Raw genomic sequence first — 21,549 nt, 5'->3', positions numbered from 1 at the left:
TTGGTTTTTCTTACCTAAGTGTAGGACTTTACTTTTCTCTACGTTGAATTTCATTTTGTTAGATAGGGCCCAGTCTGGTATTATCTGGGTGTTTTAAAGTTGGAAAGTTTGCAAGGATGCATTGCAATTAATTTTATTTGAAGCGATTTAGCAGTACACTTGCTGAATCAGTTTTGCATCACTTTAAAGAGAAAAAAAACCCCAAAGTTGTCTCACGTGGCAAACTTGCTTTGAACACGCAAAGAGAATGAACATCTCTTAACTTCTGAGGTTGAGCAAAAACCATCTCAATGTTTCAGTGCAGTCTTTGGATTCAGGTGCAATTCTTATGAGTCAGTAGAAATTGAGAAGACATCAATCTCTACAGCGGAGGAGAAAGCGTAGTAGGAAGTGTATGAATAAATAATTTCATGTACTTAAAGGCGAGTACATTCTGATTTTGGTGCTTTAATGATTTATTAGTTGTTACAAGAGCTGGAGTAAAATGATAAATTTTATGGGCCGGCTAATTATCTGTGAAGATTGCTGGCTGTTGAACTGCCTAACCTCTCTGCGTGCTCTTGAACTGTGTAAACCGGCAGCAAAAATGCATTGTAAAAAGGCCCACAGGGACTAGCAGCATGCCACACATTTCAAATTATTACGTCACTTTTCCCTCCAAGTTGGACTTCACCTCTCATAAGCCTCAGATGTCAATAGAATAGAAGAAAATTAATAGAATAGAATTCTTTATTGCCCAAGTGTAATTGAACACGCAAGGAATTTGTCCTTGGTGCCTGTGCTCTCAGTGTACATAAAAGAAAAGATATATTCGTTTTTCTGCAGTTCTAATTCTCCTCTGAAGTCTCCGTCTGTCTTGTTGGGTTGCAGAACCAAACCAGACAGTTATGGAGGTGCAGATGACAGACTCAATAAAAAGAACATCCTGAAGGATACCAGGATGGGGGACTGCTCCAAATTTTGTTTCTCAATTGGCATTTCCTACATAAATTGGCGCGTGTGATCTTTCAAGATTATTCTTTTTGTTGTTTCATAGACATATCCCTTTGTATTATGGACACTTGTATCTTCCTGAAATATATGTGTGGATGTGCTCATCTGTGACCATATCTTTGCCTGCTGTTTCTGCACATGAGAAAGCATTGCCTGGTGGCTTAGAATGATCCTGTGGGCATAGAATAGGGGATGGGGAGACAGAAAGAAAGTGTAGCTGTGAAGCCAGGTTTTTCACTTATGAATAAGTCTCAGTCTGGCTTGGGAAATGGTGAGTTAAGTTCTCCCAAAAATAAACATCCCTGGACTGGCACAGTCCTGCAGGATGGAACTCGCGGGATAGAACATGTGTTTTTCCATATCCATCATTATAATTGCTTGTTCATAGAAAATGATTGTTCGGTCAATCGGAATAGAGCGGGAAGGGACCTTGGAGATCATCTGTCCAGACCGTGAGTCTCCAACCCCGGCAACGTTAAGGCTTGCGGACTTCAACTCCCAGAATTCCTCAGTTGAAGTCCACAAGGATTGCTAGGGTTGGAGATCCCTTTTCTAGACCCGTGATGGGGAACCTATGGCAGGCGAGCTCTGCTTATCGCGCATGCGGGAATGCCTCCCGCCGGCCAGCTGGTTTTCGGGTCTCTGCTGCTCAGGTGGGCGGGTAGTCGTGTATGCATGCACGTGGGGGGAGCGCAGGCAGTCACATTCACATGCGGGGAGAGTGCGGGAGTGGGGCGCATGTGTGGGGGTGTGCACGCATTGCATTATGGGTGCATGCACAATTTTGGCATCACTGTTCTAGACCAACCCCCTGCTCAAGCAGGAGACCCTATACTAGGGATTTCAGCCACAGGCTGAAAGCCTGCGCACACCCATAATTCAATGCACGTGCGCACCACGTGCATGCAACCCACCGCATGTGCCCTGCACTCACCCGCCCCATGCACGTGCATGCGATCCCCTGCGCTCCTCTTGCTCCTGCGCATGCACACACAACCCCCATACATGTGCACGCCCCCCCCCCATGCGGCAGAGAGTCAAAAACCAGCTGGCTGGCATGCCCACCGAGAAGGCTCTGTGTGCCCCCTGTGGCATGCGTGCGGTAAGTTCGGCCCTCCACAATTTGTGACCAGTGGCTGCCTGATCTCCTCTGAAAAACCTCCCCATTATAAGGTGTTAAACAACACACCGTTGTTAAGTGAATTCAGCTTCCCATGCTGACTTTGCTTGCTGGAAGCGGCTGGGAAGGTTACCAGCCTTGATGATCTCACCTAGGACAGTGGGGTTATCATAAAATATGTGCCAGTTGCCAATTTAAATTAATTCAATAATTAATTTAATTATTGTGGGAATGCTGCTGTGATCATAAGTGTGAAAACTGATCATGAGTCACTTTTTTCAGCGTCCCTGTAACTTAAAATTGTTACTGAATGAATGGCTGTTAGTCCAGATACAAATTTCAGATCCGTTCTCCTGGTTGTATTATGCAACCGAACGTTCATTCAAAAATATTTTGAGTTCTCAGTGACTCAGCGATATAATTTGCATACAAAAGTACCTTTGGGTTCCTATTCAAAGCCTCTTCCTCCCCCGTAGACACCACAAACATTCCATCGATATATAAACAACCAAGGGAATATCACACATTTGGTTCTACTTGTTTTGTGTTGAATTGTCAGGCATTCTGTTCATTCTCATGCATCACTTCACTTCCATCATATGCTGCTCTCTCTCCCCATTTAATAATGAACTTTTCAGTTCTTTTTCTTTTTGGATAACCCTTTAGAATAGAATGAATGAGCTGGAAGGGACCTTGGAGGTCTTATAGTCCAGCCCCCTGCTCAAGCAGGAGACCCTATGCCAGCGATGGCGAACCTTTTTTGGCTCGCATGCCATAAGTGGGAGCGCAGGGGGGGTCGTGTGAGGGCGTGCTGCACCCATAGTGCAATGCGCGACCCCCCCCAGTGCGCATGCACGCACTACAGGCACGATGCTTTTTTCTCCCTCCCCAGGCTCCAGAGGCTTTATAGGAGCCTGGGGAGGGCGAAAATAGCCTCCCCCACCCCGCCCCTTGGAAGCCCTCCGGAGGCTTGAGGGACCTTCAGGAGGCTTTCCTGAAGCCTCCGGAGCCGTCAACGAACCTCCAAGTAAACCGGAAGTCCGTTCCTGAATTTCCGGTTTGCCCGTAGGGCTGTTTTTTTGCGCTCCGGAGGCTTCAGGGAAGCTCATGAAGCCTCCGGAGGGTCACTGGGGGGCCTGCAGAGGCTGTTTTTGTCCTTCCCAGGCTCCTATAAAGCCTCTGGAGCCTGGGGAGGGCAAAAAATGGCTTTAAAAAGGGGTGAACTCAGCTGGCCAGTGCGTGCATGTGCGCTGGCCAGCTGACAGAGCAGCGCCTTGCATGCCCTGACAAATGGCTCCACGTGCCACAGGTTCGCCATCACTGCCCTACGCCATCTCAGACAAATGGCTGTCTAGTCTCTTCTTAAAACCCTCCAGTGATGGAGCGCCCACGATTTCTTGTGGCAAGCTGTTCTGGTTAATTGTCCTCACTGTTAGGAAGTTTCTCCTTAACTCCAGGTTGCTTCTCTCCTTGATTAGTTTCCATCCATTGTTTCTTGTCCTTTAATCCAGGGGTTTGTGGCCCATTATTGGGCCGTGAGCCACTCGGAAGCAGCTGTGAGGTGTGCGCATCCCTATTTGAGTGAGCAGCAGGCGTGCATGTGCATGCGATGGGTGTATGTGCTCGTTGCTTGTGCAAATAAGGTTGCACACACGTTTGCCAGCTGCCCACAAAGAATCACTTCTCATCCAAGAAGCTTCTTCAGCTCTGACTGGATGGTGGGGAATGGAAGGATTTACAGGATTTAATCCTGGATGATGATGATGATGATGATGTTGTTGTTAATCTTTGGTGAGGTTCACAGCCTTTGGGGCTGGTTGGTAGCTCAACAGCTCGAGTCCTAACCAAGGACCTAGGAACTGTTAAGGATATAAGTTGTTCCAAGTAGGGTGGTTTTTTTGTAGAGTCAGAATGTTCAAATCAGGTAAATTTAGAATTTCCAAATAGCGAGGTAGCCCTTTAGGTATTGCTCCAAGGGCTCCAATTACAATTGGGACAACACATGATTTCTTTTTCCACAGTCGCTCAACCTCAATGTGCAAGTCCCGGTATTTTGTGATTTTTTTCTTGCTGTTTATCTTCAATTCGTGCATCACCAGGTATTGCAATGTCAATGAACCATCCTTTTTTCTTTTCAATTATTATTATGTCAGGTGTGTTGTAGGCCAAGTGCCTGTCAGTCTGAATTCTGAAATCCCACAAGATCTTGATTTTCTCATTCTCTAGAACCTTCTCAACCTGATATTCCCAGTGGTTTGTGCTGTACTCAAATCAAATTATTATTATTGGTTAATCTTTGGTGAGATTCACAGCCCTTGGGGCTGGTTGGTAGCTCAACAGCTCGAGTCCTAACCTAAGAACTAGCAAATTTGCAGATGACACCAAGCTGGCAGGAATAGCCAATACTCCAGAAGATAGGCTTAAGATACAGAAGGATCTTGACAAACTTGAACATTGGTCACTATCTAATAAAATGAAATTCAATGGTGAAAAGAGTAAGGTCTACACTTAGGCAAGAAAAACGAAATGCACAGGTAGGTTGTACCTTGCTCAATAGTAGTAACTGTGAGAGGGATCTTGGACAACCATTTAAATATGAGCCAGCAATGTACAGCAGCTGCCAAAAAAGCCAATACAGTTCTAGGCTACATAAACAGAAGGATAGAATCAAGACCATGTGAAGTGTTAATACAACTTTATAATGCCTTGGTAAGGCAACACTTGGAATATGGCATCCAGTTTTGGTCGCCACAAAAGATGTGGAGACTCTAGAAAGAGTGCAGAGAAGAGCAACAAAGAGGATTAGGGGACTGGAGACTAAAACATATGAAGAACGGTTGCAGGAACTGGGTATGTCTGGTTTCATGATAAGAAGATATGGGGAGACGTAATAGCAGTGCTCCGATATCTCAGGAGAGGGAGTCAAACTATTCTCCAAGGCACCTGAGGGCAGAACAAGAAGCAATGGGTAGAAACTAATCAAGGAAATTTCCTGACAGTTAGAACAATTAATCAGTGGAACAGAAGTTGTGAATGCCCCAACACTGGAAGTCTTTAAGAAGATGTTGGATAGCCATTTCTCTGAAACGATATAAGGTTTCCTGCCTAGGCAGGGGGTTGGACTAGAAGACCTCCAAGGTCCCTTCCAACTCTGCTACTGTATTATTGTAACTGTTAAGGTACCGTCAGAGGATATTATTATTATTATTATTATTATTATTATTATTATTATTATTATTATTATTATTATTATTATACGATTGTATCACAGCGGCCAGTTGTTTCGCCGGATTTGGCATTGATTACTAGTTGGGCCCCACCCAGGGGCCTAGGACGTCGTAACGTATTTTCGTAATATGTGTGCGGATCCAAGCAGTGCGGCCTTTTGCATTTGACTGATGGTGATTTTGTCAATTTTTAACTGTTTTAAATGTAATTCCAGTGCTTTTCGAATAGCACCCAGTGTGCCGATTACCACTGGAATTACCACTGCTGGTTTGTGCCATAATCGCTGAATTTCGATTTTTAAGTCCTGGTATTTCGCGATTTTTTCATATTCCTTCTCGGCGACCCTGCTATCACCTGGTATTGCGATGTCTATGATTGTAACCTTATTTTTCTCAACCAGTGTGATGTCTGGTGTATTATGCGCCAGTATTTTATCCGTTTGTATGCGAAAATCCCACAAGATCTTGACCATCTGACTCTCGATGACTTTTTCAGGCTTATGTTCCCACCAGTTTGTTGCTGTTTTAATGTTATAATTTTTGCACAAATTCTAGTGGATCATTTGTGCCACTGAATTGTACCGCATTTTATAGTCAGTCTGCGTGATTTTTTTACAGCAGCTGAGTATGTGGTCAACAGTTTCATCAACTTCTTTGCAGAGTCTGCATTTGGCATCATCAGAGGATTTTTCGATTTTGGCCTTAATGGCATTTGTTCGGATAGCTTGTTCTTGCGCAGCCAGGATTAGTGACTCTGTTTCTTTCTTTAATGTACCTGCTGTTAACCATAACCAAGTTTTTTCACTGTCCACTTTATCTTTTATGTTTTCCAGAAATTGGCGATGCAATGCTTTGTTCTGCTAACTCTCCATTCTTGATTTTATCACATCTTTTCTGTATTTTTATTTCGTCTGTTGGACCTTCAGTAGATTTTTGTTCTTTACTTCAATTAATAGATGTTCTTGACTTTCTTTTAAATAATCAGCCAGTGCATGTTTTTCTTCTTCAACTATTTGCTTCACTTGTAATAATCCTCTGCCACCTGATTTTCGGGGCAGGTATAGTCTATCAATATCACCACGTGGATGTAAACTGTAGTGCATTGTCATTAGTTTCCTGGTTTTTCGGTCCAAAATGTCCAAATCAGCTTGTGTCCAGTTAACTATACCAGCTGTGTATCTTATAACTGGTATTGCCCAGGTGTTTATGGCCTTGATTGTATTTCCACCATTCAATTTAGATTTCAAAATTTTCCTAACTCTGTTGGTGTACTCTCTTCTGACAATAGTTTTTACTTCTCCATGTTTGATGTTATCCAACTGCAGAATGCCTAAGTATTTGTAGGCTTCATTTTAGTTGCATTTAATTAGTTGGCCATTGGGCATTTCAATTCCCTCATATGTAGTGATTTTGCCCCTTTTTATGGATTATTATTATTATTAATAATAACAACAATAACAATAATAATAATTCATGAAACGCAGGCAACTGAACATTCAAAAATGCATTACAAATACCAGTGACTGATGCTAATGGTTGACTGATAATGATTGATATGGGTTCTTGCCAGCGTCCTAGGTATCAACCAAGGACCTTCTTAAAATATATGATGTTCCGAGTAGCACAGTTTTTTGCAGTTCTGCTGGTGTTATTGCAGGAAGCTGCAGTTTCTTGATGTGTTTTATAAAATTCTTGGACATGGTACCAAGTGCCCCGATGATAATCGGTATCACTGTTTATTATTATTATTATTATTATTATTATTATTATTATTATTATTATTATTATTATTATTATTATTATTATTATTATTATTATTATTACTATACGATTGTATCACAGCGGCCAGTTGATTCGCCGGATTTGGCATTGATTACTAGTCGGGCCCCACCCAGGGGTCTAGGACGTCGTAACGTATTTTCGTAATATACGTGCAGATCCAAGCAGTGCAGCTTTTTGCATTTGACTGATGGTGATTTTGTCAAGTTTTAACTGTTTTAAATGTAATTCCAGTGCTTTTGGAATAGCACCCAGTGTGCCAATTACCACTGGAATTACCACTGCTGGTTTGTGCCATAATCGTTGGATTTCAATTTTTAAGTCCTGGTATTTCGCGACTTTTTCATGTTCCTTCTCCTCAACCCTGCTATCACCTGGTATTGCGATGTCTATGATTGTAACCTTCTTTTTCTCAACCAGTGTGATGTCTGGTGTGTTATGCGCTAGTATATATTATTATTATTATTATTATTATTATTATTTTGCTAAAGACCCATGTCGATACTACAAAAAAAAATCTTCTGTTCCACATTCACACAATGGCACCTCCGCTCTTTTCTATCGTTCACTAATTCTCCTTCACACAAATAATCAAGCTAGTCATGCTTTTGGATTGATAGTAATTCCTTTGTGTATGTATGAATAGACGTAATGCTTACACTAGGTATTTCAAAGAAGCAGACCTTACTAAAAGGAGATACCTTTTTATTTTTTAAAAAGTAAAGGTAGACCGCTACTTAAATCCACAATGGGCACTAGGATTTCCATTGCTACCAATCCAGAGGTGATATTCAGTTCTGACCAGTTCTGGAGAGGTGGTAGTAGCGGAAATTTTGAGTAGTTGGGAGAACCAGTGAATACCACCTCTGACTGGCCCCATCCCCATTTATTCTCTGTCTCCCGAGTCTCAGATGATCGGGAGGGAATGGGGAGTTTGCAGTATCCTTTTCCTGCCACACCCACCAAGCTATGCCCAAAGAACCCGACTTCCGGCAGCAGTGCTACACCCCCTACAGGTATGACAGGCATCGGTCATTTTACTAGGATAGGAGTAGATTTCAGGGACAGAACAAGCGGCCCTTTCGAGGGGGGGGGCGGCCATCCCTTCCGCAGAGGGAAATAACTCCAACCCATAGGCGGCCGCCTGGCATCCTTCGCGGATCAGTGGGATCAGATAACGTCAGATGCTTGGGTCAGGTCCACTATCAGGTACAGCCTCTGGTTGGAATTTCTCCCCGTTCCCCCAACGCTCTTCAGAATCTTCTCTCCATCTCGGGATCTGGAATGATGCCATCTCATGAGCCTAGCCAGCCAACATCTGATAGATTCCAGGGCGGTGGAACCTGTTCCAAAGGAGGAGTACGGGTTAGGCCTGTACTCCAACCTATTCATGGTTCCTAAGAGCTCGGGGGGATGGAGGGCAATACTGGATCTGAAGCGCCTGAACTCTTACTTGGTCTACAGGCGCTTCAATATGGCCTCTCTCAGGTCTATCCTCCTGGGGATTCGGCGGGGCGATTTCATGGCCTCAATAGATTTAACGGAAGCGTAACTGCACATCCCCCTACTGTCAGCCCATCACAGATTCCTCCGATTCTCCCACAAGGGATGTCACTTCCAATATAGGGCGCTCCCATTCGGTCTAGCCTTTGCCCCGCGCATGTTCACAAAGGTCCTAGCAGCGCTGGTGGCTCACCTGCGTTCCCATCCAGTGAGACTCCATTGTTACCTGGACAATGTGCTCCTCCTGGCCCAATCATGCACGCAGCCTGTCCACGACCTGAAACTGACCATCCAAACTCTGCATTTCCTGGGGTTTTCCGTCAACTTTCCCAAAAGTCATCTCTCTCCCTCGACAAGAATCCAACACCTAGGAACAGTGCTAGACTCTGTAGCAGGACTTGTTCGGCTCTCTCCGGATCATCTCAAATGTCTTCAATCCTTGGCATGCCATGTCTGCGCAAGTCGGTCAGTTTCCATCCTGACCTTGGCCCACCTCCTGGGCAAGATGGTGTCGTGCGTAGGAATAGATCCCTGGGGGCATCTCCACTCTCGGACACTTCAATGGCTGCTCATCCCCTACCAACGTCATCGCATGAGCAACTCCTTGCGTCTAGTCAGACTGCCTCCGGATCTCCGCCGGTCTCTGAGGTGGTGGATATCTCCGGCCCTACTTCACGGTTCCGACATTTGGGAACCAGATCGCATTACTGTCACCACGGACGCAAACCTTTACGGCTGGGGGGCGTTGATGGAATCCAGACTGGCGCAGCGTCATTGGTCAAAATTGGACCTTTGCCACAATATCAACTGGCTGGAGTTGAAAGCAGCATGCCTTGCACTCTGCAATTTCGAGACTCGATTACCAACCAACATGTCCTCCTCTTGACCGACAATGTAGCCATGAAGGCGCACATAAACCGCCAAGGGGGGACTTACTCCAAATGTCTCTGGCTGGAAGCTCAGAAGCTTGAACTCTGGGCGGAGAAGAATCTGGCCTCAATAACATCAGATCACATTGCCAATCATCAGGCCAACTGGCTGAGTTGGGCGACAGTCGATCACGGCGAGTGGCAGCTGCTTCCAGAGCTCTTCCACAAGATTTGCCACCGCTTCAACAACCCAAAGCGGTGGACTTGTTCGCAAGCCCGACCAATGCCCAACTGCCCTGGTTCTTCTCCCGTTTCCCAGCACGCAATGCAGAAGGGGCTCAGAAGTCCATGGCCTCCGGGCCTCCTTTATGCCTTTCTCCCTCTTCCTTTGGTCCAGGGGACCCTGAGAAAGGTAATGATAGAGAGGGCACACATCATCCTAGTAGCCCCATATTGGCCGAGACGGCCTTGGTTTGCAGACCTCCTTCAGCTGTCCATCTCTCCCCCGTGGAGGATACCTCAGGAGGAGATCGCCCTGTGCCAGGGGATCCTCTTTCATCCGGAGCCCCAGTGGCTCCAACTGACTGCCTGGCACTTGAGCGGTGCCTCCTGAGGGAGGCACATCTCTCGGCCAAGGTTATCTCCACCATCAAAGTGGCCAGGCGACTGTCGACCACATGGATAAATAATTCCATGTGGTCGGCGTTCGCCTCCTGGTGCTAGGGAGTCAATTTCCGGCTCATGCCTCAGTGGCCCAGGTCCTTGAGTTCCTTCAACACAGCCTAGATCTCGGCCTCTCCCATAACACCCTACATAGGCAGGTGGCTGCCCTCTCCTCCATTCTGACAGGGGATGGTCGTTTTTCTTTGTCCCAGTTTCCACCTCCTATCCATCGTTTTCCGACGTGGGACCTCTCTACCGTGCTCAGGGCCCTCACGGACGCTCCTTTCGAACCACTTAGGACAGTTCACCTCAGATTCCTCACCTTGAAGTTAGCCTTTCTCGTCGCCGTTACCTTGGCTTGACACATATCAGAGTTGGGAGCATTGTCGTCCAAGGACGACCTTTGCGAATTCCACCAAGACAGGGTCGTCCTTAGATTAGATCCAACTTTCATCCCGAAGGTCAACTCCCTGTTTCATAGGTCGCAGGAAATCATACTCCCTAACTTCTGCCTCTCTCCTTCACATGAGAGGGAACACCTGTGGCACCGGCTGGATGTACGACGCGCTTTGCGCATCTACTTTAGATGCACATCCTCCTTCTGCCGGTCAGAGGCACTCTTTCTCCATAGTGAGAACCCAGGATGGGTTGACCTTATCCTCCAGCTGATTGGACTGAGTCAGAAAAGCTCTTGGGACACGCCCCTTGCCCACCAGGCTCTTTCCATTATTTGACTCAGTCCTCAACTGGACAGATTGCCATCCTGGATCTCCAAGAGCAACTTTAAGAAGAAAAGAAGAAGAAATCAGCAAGCAGCCGCAATTGAGCTGGAAAGCTCCCAGAACAGCAGGAAATATTTGCCAAAAGCCCCCTTAGGGGGGTGGCAAACTGCCCAGGCATCTGAGTGAGACAAGGATCACTCAGGGATCGACTCTGCCGGGCAACCCACCAAACAGGTCACAAGCCTTCCATAGGCAAGCCCTGCTGCGCTGGATCCAGAGGAACAGGAGCGCGATCGGCTGGAAGCACAGCGCAGGATCCCACCCAGAAGGTGAGCCCGCCACTGGAAGCTCTGTGAGGCGCCGGAACGCTCTGCTGCTCCCCACTGGGTTGAGCAGCGAACCGCGGCTTCCCCAACGCCGCGGAGCGCCCGCGCCTGCATCCACGTGGCTCACCTCACCGGAGGGAGCCACGAGCAGAGCCTAGCTCCCACAGCACCAGAGAGAGAGGCAGAAGGGAGCGAGAAAACAGCGTGGGAGGCGCGCGGCAGCTCCTAGGAGCACAAGCCGCAGGCAGAGGAAAACTTTTTTAAAAGCACGCCCTTTCTACTGCTGGCGGGCGCCATTTTGAAGCCGGCTGGGACCACGTGTTCCAAGATGGCGGCGCCCTGCAGCCAGGAAGAAGCCGGCAGGAGTCCAGCACCTGCAGCAATGGACAGCAGCCCTGCCAGAAGCCCTGAGGAACAGCCAGAGGTAATGACCACCGCTAGGGCTGCCCGGGGGGGGGGGAGGAAAGGCTAAGGAGAAGAGAAAGCACCTTCCCCCCAGGGCAGAGCTGGAAGAGGGTGGTCACAAGCCTGCCAAAGCCTCCAAGTATGAGACTAGAAGGCACAAGAGGCTGGAGGAGATCTATAAGAAGGCAAGTGGGCACCAATCCACCCCAAGCCTGGGACAGAAGGGGAAGGCCCCTGGAGCCCGCCCCCTCAAGAGGAGCCACAGGGGAGGAACCCCCATTGCAAGCTAGGATCCCAATTGACACCTCAGGTCTTTGGGATCTCTCTCAGGGGTGGCAGTCCCCTCCACCTACAGCCTCCCTGGGAATCCCACTGCTGGCTTCCCCTCCTGCACAGGTGGGCATGGCACCCAGTCAACAACTCCCACCAGGGGTCCCCAACTTCCAGGACCTAATGATGCGGGCTTTCCAACAATGTATCACAGCAGCCTTTCAGCACCCAGGGTATCTGAAGACCTGTTTGACCAGGAGGAGGACATCTCCAACTCCTCAATCTCATCGCAGGACGACAGCAACCTGGATTGCGAGGAGGGGGAAGTCAGGGAGGACAAACTCTCCGAGGACGAAGGTATACCGCCTCCTAAGCCGGCCTTCACGGGGTTGTTCCAGCCCTCATTGTATAAATCACTCCTGTTCAAGGCCAAGGCAGCAGCCAAGCTGGGAAACAGAGCGACAGAAGCCTCACCCCAATTCCAAGGGTTCTCGGCTGAGAACATCTTTGACGAGAAGGCCATTGACACAGTGCCAACCCCCAAGTCCTTCCTGGAGTCAATCAAACGACAGTGGGCAACCCCCACAGCCGGCCCAACCCCCACATCCACTGATAAGACATTTTTCAATGTGGATAAGGACATGGCGGGGATGCTGGCCCAGCCCTCCATCGATGAGCCGGTGCGGGCACTGCACACCCCAACTAACCTCCCAGGGGAACCAGAGGAGGCCCTGAAGTTGGAGGACAGGAAAGCAGATCTTACCCTCCAAAAGGGACATCAAGCAGCGGCCTGGGCGGTGAAGGCGGCCACCACCATCTCCTTCTTCAATCGGATGTCTATAAGAAGGCAAGTGTCCAATTATCGGCAGACGCCACCTTGTCCGCGGCCAAGTTCGCTTCCAGAGCCATCGCTTCTACAGTCGCATCCCGCAGACTACTGTGGCTGAGACAGTGGCAAGCCGAGGTGCGGCACAAGTGGCACCTGGCGTCAGCTCCCTTCACAGGAGACTCCCTCTTGTAGAGAACAAGGATAAGAAGAAGGTGCTTCCCACGGCTGCAAAGATGGGTCAGTCCAGAGCGACGCCTTACCCCAGACGGTCCTACTCCAGGGGACAGGACTTTGGGACTTCCTTCCGGGATCAGGACTCTTTCAAGGGTTCTGAGGCGGGGTACTCCGGGGCCAGGCAGTACTAGGGATTTGCTGCCAGACAAAGGTACCCAGATAGGCCGCAGAAAGGTAAACAGCAGAAGCAGCCATTTCGAGGCGACGGAGGAGCCGGCGGGGGGCGCTCCTTCCGCAAACACTGAGGCTAGACCAGACTCACCTCCCATTGGGGGGCGCCTAGTGTATTTCGCGGATCGCTGGGACCGCTCCATCTGGGATAGGTGGGTGCAACACACCATCAGACATGGGCTGGCCCTGGAGTTCCTTTCCAGCCCCCCTGGGTTCTTCCGAATCTGCCCGGTGTCCAATAACCCGGCCAGGAGGTTATTGATGCAGAAAGCCATACAGCACCTGATGGATATCTGAGCCATCCAGCCAGTGCCCCTAGAACAGCAAGGTCAGGGGTATTACTCAATCCTTTTTGTCGTCCCCAAGGCTTCAGGGGGATGGAGGGCGATTCTGGACCTGAAGCGGCTAAACCGCTTCATCCGCTACAGGAGGTTCAAAATGCATTCCCTCCACTCCATCCTGGAGGGGATCAGGCAGGGGGACCTCCTCACTTCCATAGACCTTACAGAGTCATACCTCCACATTCCAATCCTGCGAGATCACAGGAGGTACCTCAGGTTCTGTTACCTAGGGCAACATTTCCAATACTGGGCCTTGCCCGTCGGATTGTCATCCGGCCCCCGAGTGTTTACCAAGGTAATGGCTGCCTTGGCAGCCCACCTCAAATTCAAATTCAAATTCAAATTCAAATTTTTAATTTGTTAGCCGCTCCCTCTCCGCAAGGGACTCGGGGCGGCGTACAATAAAATACATACATACATATAGACATACAGATACACACATATACATACATGGAGGAGGTAGTAATCAAAACATATATCACATTAATAATAATAATAGAAAATTAAAATTAGCCATTAAAATATCCCATGATAAAATACAATTTAAAAAGGACTGTCAGGAGGAGGATAAACTACGGTTGAGCCAGGCCAGATAATTGAAAGAGGTGGGTCTTGAGCTTTACACGGAAGGAGCGGAGATCGGAAGTAATCCTGATGTCAAGGGGGAGGTCATTCCACAGGGCTGGGCCCATCACAGAGAAGGCCCTGCTCCTGGGTGTCGCCCCCCGACACTGTTTAGCGGACGGCACCCGGAGAAGTCCCTCTCTGTGTGAGCAGATCGGTCGTAGGGATGCACCTGAGACAGGTTCTGGTCAGAATCCAATGTTACCTGGATGACCTGCTAATACAGTCATCCTCCATTGAGGGGGCCCTAGGGGCCCTAGATACAACCATGGCGGCGCTAAGGGAGCATGGGTTCTCCGTAAACCTGTCCAAGAGTCATCTTCACCCCTCCACTAGATTTATCCACCTAGGGGCTCTGATTGATTCAGAGGAAGGCAAGGTTTTTCTGTCCACACAAAGACAGAACTCCCTGAGACGACTAGCCATACAGGTGGTCTCGGGAGGTAGGGTGTCTCTAGCCACCCTGTCCAAGCTGCTAGGCACCATGTTCTTGGCCATTGGCATTGTCCCGTGGGCGCGCCTCCACACCCGAGACCTACAATGGTTCCTTTTGCCTTTCCAGCGAAGGCACAGGAGCTGTTCACAGACCAAGGTCCGACTCCCGGCAGAAGTCTCCCACTCACTGATCTGGTGGACGTCCCCCGCGATTACAAAGGGCGAGGTCTTCAGCACGCCAGACTGGGTGACGGTGACCACGGATGCCAGCCTGTTTGGGTGGGGGGCCCACCTGCAGGACCAGATAGCGCAGGGACAGTGGAGCCAGGCGGAGCTGACGCTCAACATCGATTGGCTGGAGCTCAGCATTCCGCCTTCCCCTGATGCATTTCCACCGCTCTGTGAAGGGCAGGCACATCCTAGTCCTCACGAACAACATCGCCACAAAAGCTCATGTGAAAAGACGGGGGGGGGGGGACCAAATCAGGGGCCCTGATGCAAGAGGCCAAGAGGCTGGGGCGATGGGCAGAGAGAAATGTGCTATCCCTAACGGCAGAGCATATAGCAGGGGTGGACAACACCAGAGCCGACTGGCTCAGCAGGGCAGAAGTAGACCAATCAGAGTGGAGACTTCACCCAGACATCTTCAGGGGGGTGATGAACCGGTTTGGTCACCCGGAGGTCGACTTATTCGCCACACACCTCAACACCCACCTACCGAGGTTTTACTCCAGGTACCGAACCCACGGAACGGAAGGGGCGGACGCCCTCCGCTGCCCATGGCCCAGGGGGCTTCTATATGCATATCCGCCCTTACCACTGATTCCCAGAGTAATTCAGAAAATTCTTCGGGAGGGGGCGGGGGTGGTGCTGATTGCCCCTTACTGGCCCAGGAGGCCATGGTTTGCAGACCTCCAATCACTCTTGGTGGGCAGAGCGTGGAGAATCCCCCAGGAGAGAATATCCCTCAGTCAGGGATCACTGGAGCACTCGGAACCCCAATGGCTCCAGTTGACCGCATGGCGGTTGAGTGGAGCATCCTGAGAGAGAGAAACTTCTCCCCCAGGGTGATAGAGACTATCCAGGCCGCCCGAAGACCATCCACGGTGCGCATATATGGCGCAATGTGGCGGGCCTTTGCCACATGGTGTAGTTCCTGCAGGCAGGACCCAGTGAGAGCCACGGTTCCCATAGTGCTGGAATTTCTCCAGGCAGGCCTGGACAGGGGGCTGCCCCCCAACACTATTAGGAGACAAGTCTCGGCCATCTCCTCAGTGCTGCTGTGCGGCAGAACTCAGTCACTCACCCAGCAACCCTTGGTCAAGCAGTTCCTGAAGGGAGCGTCCAACCTCAAGCCACCTCCAGTACATAGGTACCCCTCCTGGGAACTACACAAGGTGTTGGAGGCCCTGACGGGGGAGCCGTTTGAGCCATTGCGAACGGTGTCCCTAAACTTCTTAACCCTTAAGGTGGCGTTCCTGGTGGCCATCACGTCCGCTAGACTGATATCAGAACTGCAGGCCCTGTCTGTCAGGGAAGACCTCCGCATCTTTCATCAGGACAGGGTGGTGTTGCGGTTGGACCCCTCCTTCATACCCAAGGTATGTTCATGCTTCCACAGGGCACAGGAGCTGGTTCTGCCTAATTTCTGCCCGGACCCTTCCCATCCTCTGGAAAGGAAATGGCACACATTAGATATAAGAAGGGCTCTGAGGATCTACCTCAGAGGAACCCGGCAGCATAGAAGGTCTGAGGCCCTGTTCGTCTCATTCCAGCCGGGGTCTCTGGGCAGGAAGGTGACCACCACCACCATAGGCAGGTGGCTGAGAACCTGCATAGCTACGGCCTACCTGTCTCAGGGCATTCAGCCACTGAGCCCCATCACAGCACACTCCACAAGAAGTGCGGCCACCACTGCGGCCTGGGCTACTCAGGCGTCATGGACAGAGATATGTAGGGCCGCCACTTGGTCTTCCCCCTCACCCTTCGTGAGGAACTACAAGTTAGACACCTTTGCCTCGGCGGAGGCTTCATTCGGGCGCAGGGTCTTACCGACGGTGCATAGGCAGGGGACACCCCCCACCAGGCTTAGTTGGCCAGTGCCCTCAATACGTGACCCTCCGTAGGGATGCATGAGCTTTGGTACGTCCCATCCTGGATACTCCTCCCCCCTCACTATGGAGAAAGGGCGTTGGTACTTACCTGATACGCCTCTTCTCATAGTGGGCGGAGAAGTATCCAGACCCCCCTGATATGGTTATGTAACATGTGTTTGTTGAATGTTGCACTAGTATGTTAAGTTATTCTTCAATAAAAGGTTTGAAACCATACTAAGAGTCTGGAGTGGATGGCATAACGGGTCGGATAGAGTTCTTCGCCAAATAATGGAGAGAGCCTGGTGGGCAAGGGGCGTGTCCCAAGAGTTTATCTGACTCAGTACAATCAGCTGGAGGATAAGGTCAACCCATCCTGGATACTCCTCCCCCCACTATGAGAAGAGGCGTATCAGGTAAGTACCAATGCCCTTTCTATCCTTTCAGCCCAGCACAATGGGTGCTAGAGTTTCGTCTACCACCATTGGTAGATGGTAGATGGTAGTCAACACACAGGCCATTAGTGAGGCGTATTTAGCCTCAGGGAAGACTCCTTCCTAAGGGATCATGGCCCATTCCACCCGAAGTGCCGCTACCATGGCTGCTAGGGCTCCCCTGGAGGACATTTGCAGGGCGGCCACCTGGGCCTCTCCAACGTCCTTTTATCTGCCACTATCGTTTGGACCGTTTCGCCTCAGCGGATGCGTCTTTCGGGCATCGAGTATTTTGGAATTTTGCAGTCATCCCCGCCCTGTCCTGGCTGAAATCAAAGGCGTTACCCTCCCTGCTCATCTCTGTTTCAAAGCCGAAGAGCCAGCGCTGTCCAAATATGCCTCCTTGGTCATGTGGCCGGCATGACTAAAGGCCGAAGGCACACGGAACGCTGTTATCTTTCCACCAAAGGTGGTCCCTATTTTTCTAATTGCATTTTTATGTGCTTTTGAACATGTTATCAGACTACCTTCCTTCAGATCTTTCCTCTCTTTTTCTCTTAGGTTTATAGACTGACAACATTTCCCCCCAATCTCATTTCTTAAATTCTTGGTATTTACTCCCAGTGTATCTCCCCAAGATCTCTTCCATGACGTACGGTCATCAGCAGGGGGAATTGATAGATCCGACTTCAATTGTACCACTTCTAGTAGCCATTGCTTAATGAGCCTGTTTGGTGTGCAGGTACTTCTTGACTTATATCAATCAATTTAGTGACCGTTCAAAATTGCAATGGCAGTGAAACAAGTGACTTATGGCCGTTTTTCACACATGCAGCCGTTCCAGCATCCCCAAGGACTTCTGATCAAAATTCAGACTCTTGGCAAGTGATTCATATTTATGATGGCCTTCTGACCGAGGCTTCCCCAACAGCACGAAGCCGAGTCCTCGTCCCTTTTATTTCATTGACAGTGAATTCCTCTCCAGCAAAGTGGTTCCTCTCCCACAGTCTTTCCAGATAGCTCACAATTAATGACCTTTATCAGGCTTGGAGAGTAGCCAGGCCGATATCTTTCAGACGCCACAATACTTGGCAAGAATGCAGGAATGAACTAAATGTCTCCTGCAAACTCCACTCCCCTTTCACTCCTCTTTTATTCTCTGTAGGAGGGGCCATTCACCGTCCACCTGTGGACTTACTCCCAAGTCAACCCTTGTTTGTTATCTGTTCCCTTCGTTTGGCAACTCTGTGCATGCTCACACTGTGAACAGGCTCCAGCTGTGCTTCTGCCCCACTGATCTCCCACTCCGAAGGCAGCTGATAACTGGCATACGACCCAGGCCCCATCTCTGCCTCTGACATAGAGCCCTCATCAGAATCTTCTCCAGACTCCAGGACTGTCCCAGGTTCCTCCCCAACCAAAGTTGCAAGCTCCTGACACAGGCTCAAGGCTGTCAGCTTCCGTATTTCGAAAGAAATGATTTGAAGGCTCAATTTTTTCCCCTCCATCGCCAAATATATTCATTTTTTTTTCATTGCATTTGCATTCATTTGAAGGTCTTTATCAGTTAATGTTTTAAATTAGCAAAATTGGTGTTGCCCTGTGTTCTGGGCAGGACAGAATAGGCCATGATGGTGAACCTATGACATGTGTGCCAGAGGTGTCACATAAGAGCCCTCTCTGTGGACACACACACACCGTTGCCAGCTGGTCTTCAGGGGCACCAGAAAACGGCCTGAAGACAGACCCCAAAACAGCCCCCAAAACAGCCCCCAAAACAGCCAAAAAACAGACCGTTTTTCAGGCAAAGCGCGCACGCAGCGAACTGGTACCAACCGGTACACTAAACGGCGGTCTCACTTAGCAACAGAAATTTCAGGCTCTGTTATCATAAGTTGATGAGTAAACTGTACTTTGCACCAGAGTGTATCACGTGAAGATCCCGTGAAGAGTTAATACCACTTTATAATGTCTTGGTAAGGCCACACTTGGACTACTGCATTCAGTTTTGGTCGCCACGATGTAGAAAAGATGTGGAGACTCTAGAAAGAATGCAGAGAAGAGCAACAAAGATGATTAGGGGACTGGAGACTAAAACATATGAAGAACGGTTGCAGGAACTGGGTATATCTAGTTTAATGAAAAGAAGGACCAGAGGAGACATGATAGCAGTCTTCCAATATTTCAGGGGTTGCCACAAAGAAGAGGGAGTCAAACTATTCTCCAAGGCACCTGAGGGTAGGACAAGAAGCAATGGGTGGAAACTAATCAAGGAGAGAAGCAACTTAGAACTGAGGAGAAACTTCCTGATAGAACAATTAATCAATGGAACAACTTGCCTCCAGAAGTTGTGAATGCTCCAATACTGGAGGTTTTTAAGAAGAGATTGGATAACCATTTGTCTGAAACGGTATAGGGTTGCCTGCCTAGGCAGGGGGTTGGACTAGAAGACCTCCAAGGTCCCTTCCAACTCTGCTATTGTATTATATTGTATTGTATTGTATTTGATTTAAATCACTAGTAAAAAGGCTTGATTTAAATCAACTCGATTTAAATCCTAATTTTTAAAGCAACTGTCATCTCTGTCCCGCAGCGGCTCCTCCTCTGACTTGCTGTTGACTCACTGACAGTCCCAATATTGCAGAATGCACAGCCTCCTCATGCTACATCACTAAGCTCCATTTCATGCTGAATAAACTAAATTATTAATGTATCTTAAATAGAAAACTATCTTTAGATAGATTTTTACCCCAAAAGCATTTTATTAAAATAAATGTAATAATTTTCAAAAAAGGATATAAATAAAAAAAATCAGATATTTTTAAAATTTTAATTTAAAAAAAACATTGATTTTTATCCACCCTGCTCTGCATGTGACTAAGGAACACCTGTTGCTCAGTGTCTATTACTGCTTAACCTGTGAAGAGCAACCTTTCCTGAATGTAGGAATAACAGAACTTGAGTGTCGGGATAAGGTTTCATCTTCAAACGGCTCTCGATTCAGTTGTGGCTCTGGCTAAGACACTCAGCTTGTCAATCAGAAAGGTCGGCAATTCGGCAGTTCGAATCCCTTGTGCCGCGTCACAGAGTGAGCTCCCTTTACTTGTCCCAGCTTCCGCCAACCGTTTGAAAGTAGAAGTAGAAAAATAGGAACCACCTTTGGTGGGAAAGTAAGAGCGTTCCGTGCTCCTTTGGCATTGAGTCATGCTGGCCATATAACCATGGAGAAGTCTTCGGGCAGCGCTGGCTCTTCGGCTTTGAAACGGAGATGAGCACCGCCCCCTAGAGTTGGGAATGACTAGCACATATGTGTCTAGGACAGGGGTCGGCAACCTTAAACACTCAAAGAGCCATTTGGATCCGTTTCCCACAGAAAAGAAAACTCAGGGAGCCACAAAACCCTTCCCGTGCCTGACTATTTCCTGAGAAGCCACAAAACGAGCATATGTAGTTGAATTAAACGTTCTGTTTTCTTCTGAAACTTTACTTTTCTTGGATTTATCCATAGTTGGCCTTCCGGGGTCAAAGAGGTCAATAAATCACGTTCTGACAGGTGTTGCACATTGGCAGTTGTGACGCATATTTTGAACGATAGAGAGCCACATGCGGCTCTGGAGCCGCAGTTTGCTCACCCCTGGTCTAGGGGAACCATTACCTATATTTTTCTCCAGCTTGACCCAAGCCTTATATTTCCAAAATCCCATCACAGCACCCCCTTCTTTCCCCCTCTGCCCCCTTCCCTTTTCTATTTCTGGACTGCCTTGTTTCGTGGAATCTGGGATGGCGCGATCGGACTTCTTGTCTTTCCAGCAACAACAAAGGCAGCAGGTACCCAGGAAGCAGCAGGGAGGGCAACGCCTTTGATTTCAGCCGGTGGGGGGGGGGGGTCGATGACTGCAAAATACCAAACCTTTTCCCCCCACCCACACCCTAGTTCCTGTTTTTGCTTTCTCCCAGGATACGCCCAAGGCAAGCATCCCCCTGTAGCCACTGAAGCCTCCTCTCCTGCTGTCCTGAAGCCCTTCCTGATTTCCCCTGAATTTCAAAGAACCAGATCAAATATTAGCAAGAAGGGAATGTTTGTTCTGCAATATCTCCACTTTGGGGAGTTAAGAAGAGTGTGTGTGTGTGTGTGTGTGTGTATCTGTGTGGGTAAGCCTCAGGGATGGCAAACATTTTTGGCACCAAACTACAATGTGCATTCATGCATGTGCTGGAGCACCAAAATCCATAAACCAGGTGGCTAGGGTCCATGCACATGCTGTCCACCTCAGGTTTACAGCGTGCACATGCGCGCCCGCCAGCTGGTCTTTGCGTGCGCTGGAGCACCAGGTGGGCGGCGCATGCGTGCACACTGCCCCAGCTGGTCCTTGGGTTCCCAACGCTCCGGCACATGCGAAGACTAGTGTGCCAGAAACCAGAAGAGCAGCTGGCGACAGCGCACGTGCCCACAGAGAGGGCTCCGCACGCCGCCTCGGGGCCCACATGCCAAAGGTTCGCCATGACAGCCT

General features: G+C 49.0%; 1 protein-coding gene and 1 long non-coding RNA gene across 2 annotated transcripts in view; one reads left to right on the top strand and one right to left on the bottom strand.

The window, feature by feature from the left end:
- The window catches only part of LOC309396083, a 171,433-nt gene extending 150,807 nt beyond the window's left edge, over positions 1-20,626 (bottom strand). Inside the window, exon 1 of the long non-coding RNA XR_014176032.1 lies at positions 20,372-20,626. This is a non-coding gene — a long non-coding RNA (uncharacterized lncRNA). The remainder of the gene's footprint in view (positions 1-20,371) is intronic.
- The window catches only part of CNNM3 (cyclin and CBS domain divalent metal cation transport mediator 3), a 54,141-nt gene that overhangs the window by 3,885 nt on the left and 28,707 nt on the right, over positions 1-21,549 (top strand). The window lies entirely within an intron of this gene.

This window comes from Natrix helvetica, assembly GCF_964273705.1.
Source record: "Natrix helvetica genome assembly, chromosome: 8".
Lineage (NCBI taxonomy): Eukaryota > Metazoa > Chordata > Lepidosauria > Squamata > Natricidae > Natrix > Natrix helvetica.
The sequence above is the reverse complement of the archived record's forward strand: the minus strand, read 5'-3'. Positions and strand labels throughout refer to the sequence as shown.